Source organism: Lycium barbarum, chromosome 5, assembly GCF_019175385.1.
Source record: "Lycium barbarum isolate Lr01 chromosome 5, ASM1917538v2, whole genome shotgun sequence".
In the NCBI taxonomy this organism is placed as follows: Eukaryota; Viridiplantae; Streptophyta; class Magnoliopsida; order Solanales; family Solanaceae; genus Lycium; species Lycium barbarum.
The window spans coordinates 120575778-120583100 of NC_083341.1; the positions used below are offsets into that span (position 1 = coordinate 120575778).

At 43.4% G+C, this 7323-nt stretch overlaps 1 non-coding gene across 1 annotated transcript; it reads left to right on the forward strand.

Annotated features, from left to right (window-relative positions):
• Positions 1–6960: 6960 nt before the first annotated feature.
• Positions 6961–7066, forward strand: LOC132643058 (small nucleolar RNA R71). Its single transcript, XR_009583511.1, has one exon. It is a non-coding gene; the product is annotated as a small nucleolar RNA R71 (small nucleolar RNA).
• Positions 7067–7323: the final 257 nt, after the last annotated feature.

Consider the following 7323-nt stretch of genomic DNA (forward strand, 5'->3'; position numbering starts at 1 on the left):
TCAAATCAGTAGATCTAATAGATTGTCTTATTATGTCACCCGAGGCAGGTTTAAGAACGATCCCTAACCTGGACCCTTTTACATTAGAAGCACCGTCTGTGTAAAGGGTCCAGATTCTCGAACTAGTCCCCGAGGCAAGAAGCATGTCTTTGTCAACCTCGGGGTTTATGGCCGATGCAAAATCGGCTACGAGGTTCGCCAGTATTTGGGATTTGATAGCAGTTTATGGTTTATATCCAATATTATATCCGCTAATCTCCACAACCCATTTTGGTAATCGGCCTGAGAGTTCGGGTTTATGCATGACATTCCGTAAGGGGTATGATGTTACAACACTTATGGGATGACATTGAAAGTAAGGTTTTAATTTTCTAGATGCGCTCAATAATGCCAAAGCAAGTTTTTTAAAATGCGGGTACCTGGTTTCAGTGTCAGCTAGGGTTCTGCTTACATAATAAACCGGGTATTGCGTACCTTTCTCCTCTCGAACCAGGACACCACTTACCGCTATCTCAGACACCACCAAGTATAGATATAACTGCTCGTTCGCTTTTGGCGTGTGGAGCAAAGACGGGCTTGATAAGTACTTCTTGAGTTCTGCTAGGACTATCCAACATTCGAGGGTCCAAGCAACGTCAGTCTTTTTCTTTAGCAACGAGAAAAATCGATGACTTTTATTCGAGGATCTGGAGATGAATCGGCTTAGGGCAGCTATCCGCCCAGTCAATCTTTGTACCTCTTTTATGTTGTTTATCACAGTGATGTCTTCAATTGCCTTTATCTTATCCGGGTTGATTTCGATCCCTCGATTCGATACCATGAATCCGCGAAACTTACCCGAACCAACACCGAAGGCACACTTTTGCGGGTTTAGCTTCATGTTGTACTTACTTAATATACTGAAAGTTTCCTGCAAATACTTTAAATGGTCCTCTGCTCGTAGGGACTTAATGACCATGTCATCTATATAAACTTTCATTGATTTCCCTATTTGGTGCTCAAACATGCGGTTGACTAGCCGGTGATAGGTGGCACTGGCATTTTTTAGGCCGAAGGGCATTACATTATAACAATACGTGCCAGACCTAGTTATGAAAGAGGTTTTTTCTCGATCCTCCGGGTCCATCTGTATTTGGTTGTACCCGGAGTAGGCATCGAGGAAACTCAGTGTATCGTGACCCGCAGTAGCGTCGATCATGCGATCGATGTTGGGTAAAGGAAATGAATCCTTCGGGCAAGCCTTGTTTATATCTTTATAGTCTACACACGTTCTAAACTTATTTCCCTTTTTAGGCACTGATACAACATTATCTAACCAGTCTGGGTATTTAACCTCTCGAATGGATCCTATGTTAAGGAGCTTGGTTACCTCGTCTTTAACGAATGCATGCTTTACCTAAGGCTGCGGCCTCCGCTTTTGTTTAACGGGAGGAAAACTTGGATCCAGACTCAACTTGTGTGTTGTCACCTCTGGTGGGATACTTGTCATGTTAAAATGGGACCAGGCAAAGTAATCTGAGTTATTTTTAAGAAATTCAATAAAAATTTTCCTGAGATCGGGGGTTAGCCCCGTGCCCAGGTATACCTTCTTATCCGGTAGATGAACGAACTGTATGACTTGCTCGAGTTCTTAGATTGTGGATTTAGTGACATCTTAATCATCGGGCACCACAAAGGTCTTCGGAACTCCGAACTCTAACTTTTCGTCTGGTGTGTTCCTATTCCGATTTTCAGAGGACTCCGGGATCGAAATCTGTGATTGCTATTTGGCACTTTCCTTTTCGTTCCAATCTGGTATCTTTATCGTCTTAACAGATTCTTTGACTGCGAACATTTCCTTTGGGGCTTGTTGTTCACTATGAATGGTTTTGATCCCCTCTGGGGTTGGGAACTTTAACGCCTGATGCATAGTTGAGAGGACCGCTTTCATGAGGTAGATCCACGGTCTTCCCAGTAATGCATTGTATCCCATGTCTCCCTTTATCACATAAAATTTGGTCTGCTGCGTAGTTCCTGCCGTGTTGATCGGTAAGGTGATCTCACCCTTCGTCGTCTCGCAGGCCATGTTGAATCCATTGAGGACTCGTATTGCTGGTACGATCTGATCTAGTAGTCCCAGCTGCTCGATAACTCTCCATCAGATGATATTAGTCGAGCTACCTGGATTAACTAGCACACATTTGATTCTAAATTTATTGACAAGAACATATATTACCAGTGCATCGTTATGAGGCTGAACGATGCCTTCTATGTCCTCATCACTGAACGAAATGGGACCGTCGGGGTCATCATTCCGAATACGCTTTTCTCTTGTTATGGAAATTTTGGTGCGTTTCACTACCTGCCCTAGGGGAGCGTCCGTTCCTCCCATGATCATATGTATCACTTGCTGAGGCTCTTCCGGTCTATTTTGCTTGTTGGCGTCCACCTTTTCCTCTGCCGGCAACCTTGGGTGTAACCTTCTTTCCTTTCCTTGGGTTACCCATACCCGTTGAAGGCAAAGTTAGCTATGATACACAAGAAGCTTTTCAATTATACAACTTATTGGTTGAAGTTCAGGACTTCAATTAGCTCATGCACCGTAACACGGTCGACGGACCGTCGATGGTGTTACGGGCCGCATCTTCGACCTTAATCCATTTTGTTCATTTATAACACAGGGACCGTAACACGTTCGACGGACCGTCATACGTGTTATGGTCCGTAACAACTTACCGTAACATGACCCAAATTTCTAGAAAGTTTTATGGAAATCATAGGTGTTACGGTATGATGTTACGGATCGTCAAACGTGTTACAGTCCGTAACAGCTTACCGTAACGTGACCCAAATTTCCAGAAAGTTTTGTGAAAATCCTAGGTGTTACGGTATGATGTTACGGACCGTCAAACGTGTTACGGTCCGTAACACCTGACCGTAACCTGACCCAAATTTCCAGAAAGTTTTTTTATGGAAATCATGGGTGTTACGATGGGGTGTTGCGGTCCGTAACACATGTTACAGCCCAGAACACTTAGCGTCGGGCAGCAATACAACAGATTCTTCATTGTAGCCAAATTGTTTCGTTTAAGCACGAGGCCAAGATTTTCAACCTTACGATCCTTGGGGTATGGTATAAAACACCAGTTGGTCCCCTCACATACCTCGGGTTACTCAGACTTCACCCAGTTTTTGCAAAGTTTTGTTTGAAACATTTTGTCGAACATTGGCGGGCAAACCAATTTACTAGATTCACAAGTGAAACTTTCAATCGGGATGCCCTCCGACTCAGTGGGAAACAATGTCCTTGTGCCCACGAGTCCTTCAAACAACAATCATACCAAACCCAACCCCTTACCTTTGTCAATTCCCGCTCAATAATCCAAGGGAATTCAAAAGCATTCAAAATCAGAACTACATGGCACGGTATACGACTTTAATCAGAGAAGATCATACCAATCCTATCGATAGATGGAAGACTAGAGAGAGTCAACACATTGTCATACCGGATTGTGGACGAAAATTTGATGAAAAACTTGCGACTAAATCGAAATAGCGATGGACTTCACAAGAACAAATCAACAGCGATTGTAGGGGAGAGATGGTTAGGGAGAGGGAGAGAGAGGATGAAAAGGGTTATGAGGGAGAGGGGAAGTTAAAAAGGGGGAAAGTGCTGGTTGAATGGAAGTGTAACCGTCGGGTGATGTATTTAACGTTCCCGACCGTTACGCTTCGAGTTATGGACCGTAACCCAAGGTACGAGCCGTAACTCGTGTTACGGTCTACCCAAACGACCTCATTTTTATTTTTCATTATTGACATGGCAATACAGCTGACGGACCGTATTACCTGACGTAACGGGTGCAAATTTTCCAGTGGTTGCCCAGATTTCTGTCAAGGTTACGCTCATGTGATACGGTCCGTAATGCGATTCGTCGGTCCGTAACTCTTACCGAAACACTTTTCCCTCATCCTTCAGTGATTGCTGCATTATTTTCATCTTGTTACGCTCCATTATACGAACCGTAACATGAGTTACGGGGTGTAACGTGGAACGCCCTTTCATTGCAAACTTTAGCACTTACTTTCTTTTGGCCTCTTCTGTCCTCAGAATCCTACCACATCAGCAAACATCAAAAACATAAAAGACAACAAAGGAAATACGATATTTAAAGTACTTATAAAGCAGTAAATGTGGGTTGCCTCCCACACAGCGCTTGGTTTAACGTCACGGCTCGACGTGATACCTCAATTTCCAGTTCAGGAACCGTATTTCAAACGATACCGATCAACCACTTTACCATCATCAATGCACCAATGCAATGATAGTGCTTCACTCTTTGTGCATTCACTTTAAAAGTCCGAGTGCCATCCTCGGTTTTCACCTCAATGACACTTCCATTTGGGGAAACACTTACAATTTCAAAGGGACCGGACCATCGAGACTCTAGCTTGCCCGAAAAGAACTTTAGGCGCGAATTGTACAACAAGACCAAGTCGTTCGGCTGAAAATCCCTTTTGAGTATCTTCGAGTCATGATAGTATTTCATGTTTTCCTTGTATAATGTTGCTCTTTCATAGGCATTATACCTAAATTCATCCATCTCGTTGATTTGAAACAACCTCAGCTTTATTGCTTCATGCCAATCCATGTTAAGCTTTTTCAATGCCCAAAGGGTCTTATGCTCAAGCTCAATAGGCAAATGACATGCTTTCCCAAATACCAACTTATACGGTGAAGTCCCAATAGGCGTTTTGAACGCTGTGCGATATGCCCATAGAGCATCATCCAACTTTTTGGACCAGTCAGTGCGATTCACATTGACCGTCTTTGCCAAAATGCTCTTTATCTCTCTGTTGGAGACTTCAACCTGACCACTCGTCAAAGGATGATATGGAGTGGCAACCCTGTGATGCACGCCATATTTTTCAAGAAGTTGAGCGAATGGTTTGTTGCAGAAATGAGAACCACCATCACTAATAATAGCTCTAGGAGCGCCAAATCTAGTAAAGATGTTATTTTTTAGAAAGGCAATGACTCTCCTACCATCATTGTTAGGCAAGGCCACCGCCTCCACCCACTTGGAGACACAATCCACCGCAACAAGAATATATTTCAGGCCATATGAGCTCACAAAGGGCCCCATAAAATCAATGCCCCACACATCAAAGAGCTCCACCTCAAGCACAAAATTCATCGGTGTTTCATGCTTCCGATCTATTGTGCTCTGGCGCTGGCATTTATCACAAGAACGTGCCAACATATTCGCATCACGATAGGTGGCTGGCCAATAGTAGCCACACTCTAGCACCTTGGCTGTAGTTCTATTTCCACTGTGATGCCCACCAATCGGAGAATCATGACAAGCCTTCAAAATATCCATCACCTCAGATTCAGCCACACATCTTCGGATCATATTGTCTGCACAAGTCCTGAATAAGTAAGGCTCATCCTAATAATACTGTCGGCAATCTCTCAAGAATTTCTTCTCTTGATATGCCTTCAAATCTTCAGGAACAATGCCAGTTATCAAATAATTGGCAATATCGGCATACCATGGTGCCACATCACTGGAGACTGCCAAGACTCTTTCATCCGAAAAAGTGTCATCAATATCCAGCTCATCAATCGGTCTCCTTGCTGCTTTAAGTGTGGAGAGATGGTCAACCACTTGATTTTCTGACCCTTTTCGGTCTTTGACTTCAAAGTCAAATTCTTGTAGCAACAACACCCATCTTATCAACCGAGGCTTAGCATCATTTTTAGCCATTAAGTACCGCAGGGCAGTATGGTCAGTGTGAACCACTACCTTGGCACCCAATAAATAAGCCCGGAACTTTTCAAAGGCATAAACAATAGATAGTAGCTCCTGCTCTGTTACTGTATAGTTCAATTGAGCTCTATTTAGTGTTTTGCTGGCATAATAAATTGGGTGCAAAATTTTGTTGAGCCGCTGGCCAAGCACAACGCCAATTGGATGACCACTGGCATCACACATTAATTCAAAGGGCAACGACCAATCGGGGGACACAACAATAGGGGCTGAGGTCAATTTTAACTTCAACTCGTCAAAAGCCTTGATGCACTTCTCATCAAAATTAAATTTGGACTCCTTTTCCAAGAGTTTGCACATTGGATTTGCAATTTTGTAGAAGTCTTTGATAAATCTTCTATAGAATCCGGCGTGCCCCAAGAAACTCCGAACCCCTTTTACTGAGATGGGTGGAGGGAGTTTTGAAATCACATCGATTTTGGCTTAAGTCAACCTCAATCCCTCTTTCGGAAATCTTATGGCCAAGGACAATTCCCTCATTTACCATAAAATGACACTTTTCTCAGTTGAGAACGAGGTTTGTCTCCTCACACCTTTGTAGCACCCGATCAAGATGGTCTAAACATTCATCGAATGGATCTCCCACAACAGAGAAGTCATCCATGAAGAATTCAATAAGGTTTTCAACCATGTCAGAGAATATGGACATCATGCATCGTTGGAAAGTAGCTGGGGCATTGCAAAGACGAAATGACATTCGACTGAAAGCGAATGTCCCATAGGGACAAGTGAAAGTAGTCATTACACAAAGTTTTCATAATGTTGTTGCCCGTCTTGGTACATCCCCTCAGGGACTTGATACATCCCCTGTGGATGAGGTGGTAACTCCTCAACAACATTTACCCCTTGTGCATCATTTTCTGCCAACTTCTTTGATAATAGATCCACTGTGGTTTGCAATTGAGCAAAGGCATGATCTCTCTCGTGGTTTTCTTTTGCAACAACAGCTAGTGATGGACTACCATAAGAGAGACTCTCACTATCAGTTGAATGCCAAGCTTGATTGTGGGTGGTGAGTTTATCAAGCAAACGGGTGATGCTGATAAATGACTTGTCCATAAAACATCCTCCCGCGGCAGTATTGACAGCAATATGATTTATTGTATCTAAGCCCTTGTAGAATTTCTCGGTGAGAATAGCATCCGGAAACCCGTGAGTTGGAGATTGAGCTAGATAGTACTTGAACCGCTCCCATGCCGAATATAATTGTTCCCCCGGGAGCTGTTTGAACTCAAAGATCTTATCTCGAAGTTCAGCCTTTTTGCTCGGTGGGAACCACTTGTTCAGAAATGTATTGGCTAGCTCTCTCCAAGTATGAATAGAATTGCTGGGAAGCTTTTCACACCATTCCATTGCTTGGCCATCCAAGGTAGATTTGAAGACCCGTAATCGAAGTGCATCAGCAGAAACAAGACCTTGAGATTGTTGAGCACATACGTGCCGGAAGTTATTCAAATGTCGGAGTGGACAGTCCCCCGAAGAATTTCGAAAATAACCTTCAAGTTTCAGC